Genomic DNA, 2,708 nt, shown 5'->3' on the forward strand with positions numbered 1-2,708 from the left:
TGGGCAGCAATTGATGCTGCTTAGTGAAGACGATTTATTGCTATCACATGTACTGATCATTGTAAAATTCTTATCTGTAATAAACATACTATGATTTCAAATAGTTGTAAAGTAATATATACCATAACAATAATGTAAAACAGCCATAATATAAAGAGTATTTGAAAATAACAGTGCATATCATTGTTTCTTAAATAAATACAGTTTATAAATAAGAAGAAAAATAGAACTACTTACGTTAATCGATGGGGGTCATTCAGGATGCGGTTATTTTCACAGGCACGCATTAAACATTAAACATTATTCTTTGCAATAACCTTCATATAATTTTTCTTCACCTGGTGTGACAAGGAATAACATCAGAACCTGTGGGAACCTGTGAGAATGGCATCGGCTGCGACTTAACGAAAATTCTCTCAGTATATTGACGTAATCCATTTCTATCAAAAACAAAATGCCAGATTACCTAGCGACATACTAGTTATAATGATCTAACGTATTTGATTGCTATCATAAACAATACCAAATTCCTTCTTACTTTTTGTGTTAAACATTATTGAGACGGCGGGTATACCACTCTGAAAGGGTGGTAGAGGACGTGGCAGGCGGGTATACGCAGCTAAAAGGTGGTTTATATATAAATGGAGCGGAAAGATAGTTTGCATAAACTTAGTTAAAAGATGGTTTATGTAAAATCAGTTGAAAGATAGTTTGCATAAACTCAGTCAGAAGAATAGTTTATATAAAGTAAGTTGGAGGATAGTTTAAATAAAATCAGTTTGTATAAACTGTATATGTATGTTATAAACTAGTTTAAATTTGTATAAACTGATTTGAAGCAAAAATTTATATAAAAGGAGGGTGGCGGCGAAGGACAGGTGAACGGGTTAGCATCGATACGTAATGACGTAATGAATGAGACGACGTCATCCACAGTTACAACAGAAAACAAAAACTACTTACTAATTTTTATCATATTACACTGGGAACGCACTGATGGCAACTTTCACCAATAGCATCTATACGGATACCGGCGCAATTCGACTGTCTCACCGTAATCTGCTACAATTACAATCATTTATTTCCTTCTTATCTTATGATACGTAAGAACACACTAGGACCACAGGGGAACGTCAATGCACCAACTTCAACTTACTGAAAGTGCCAACAGAAGAAACATCGTATTCGCTTGACGTCAATGTAATGCTGTCATGAATAAAATGAGTACAATTTATGTATGCAACTGCAATCAGGAGCAAGTTAAATACTTACGGATGTTTGAGATGCCACATACAGAACACACTGATGTGAACATGAACACCTTTCTAATTAAAAAAATGCAACTTCTATTGTCAGTTCAAATAAAATGCACGATACGTATAAATAGAGTTGTAATATAGCTGCATTGCTTGTTATGTTCCTATAAAGAAAACTGAGCAACATGATGAATAATAAAAGTTGAAATTTTCTGAAAAGTAATTAACACAGTGGTATATAAATTGGAGCAACTTCTGTATCTGAAACAACTTCAAGATTTCTAATTTCATTGGAAATACAGTTTTTCAGATATTCAAATCAAGGCTACTGAATCTACGATATTATCAACATGTTTTAATTGTGCGCTGCAGTTAAGATTCAAGTGATGTGGAGTTGAAGGCGTAGCAAATCTACAATCTAAATTTCACACGATAATTTCAAAAAGCCGTGCAAAATTATAATAATGCATAGTTACCATAATCACTTACTTTTCAGAATCTCTTTGTTTGTTTGTCTCTATTTGATCATTGATATGAATATAAATTCTGAAAGTAAATTATATTAATGCCGTCATTTAAAACTAAAAAACAGAAATGCGAACTTCTTCGTCTTCAACATTTGATGTATCTGAAAGTTAGCAATAACAACACGAGAAAAAGACCTGTCAGTTTCCATTCACCAAATTAGTAAAGTAACATGCATAGCATACCACCACCAAAATATCAAATCCAACTTACCACTATTTCCTTGTTCGTTTTGAAGAGCGGAAATATAGTTGACAAAGCGCCTGACGGACAGCAATCCAGTGAACAGAATAACCTAAAGTAATCAAAGTACTCTGATTAAACGTATAATAAGTAAATTATGCAAATGACTATTTACTTTGCCTCCGGAAGAACAACCTAATTCACCATCAGTAATAGCGCAGTGCAATGAATTTTATGAACAACGTTACTAAACGAGACGATGAAATTTATTACGTTTTTATTTACACACTTCACATTAATACGTAATATTGCAGTATTACGTAACAGAGCATTATTATGCAAATTTATTTTAATAAAATTAGCTGAAACGAAAATTTATTAACGTAAAGCATTACAAATTACTAAAAATAACTGAAAATGCTTCTATTGCGTTGATAGAATTTAGCTGCTTGAAAGTAGGAGGTGATACATTAATTTATATTTTGCCATATTTTCTTGAAATCCAAATTACATAAGATTATAAAAAATGATTTTCAGGCTTCAAATAGGCTCCAAAATAATTTATCTCCAGCCGCAAAATTTCATGAGTGATGCGCCGTAAGGCAGTGGGAAGGCAAACAGTTATGCCAGTGGCCTATGCTGCTTGGAAGCTCCTTTTCACCTGCCGCTTTCATATGGTAACTTATTACAAGACTGGTAACTTTGTCGCGCGCTGGAGTAACACAGGCTCCCTACATTTAGAGA

This window comes from Trichinella spiralis (assembly GCF_000181795.1).
Source record: "Trichinella spiralis strain ISS 195 chromosome Unknown Scfld2, whole genome shotgun sequence".
Lineage (NCBI taxonomy): Eukaryota > Metazoa > Nematoda > Enoplea > Trichinellida > Trichinellidae > Trichinella > Trichinella spiralis.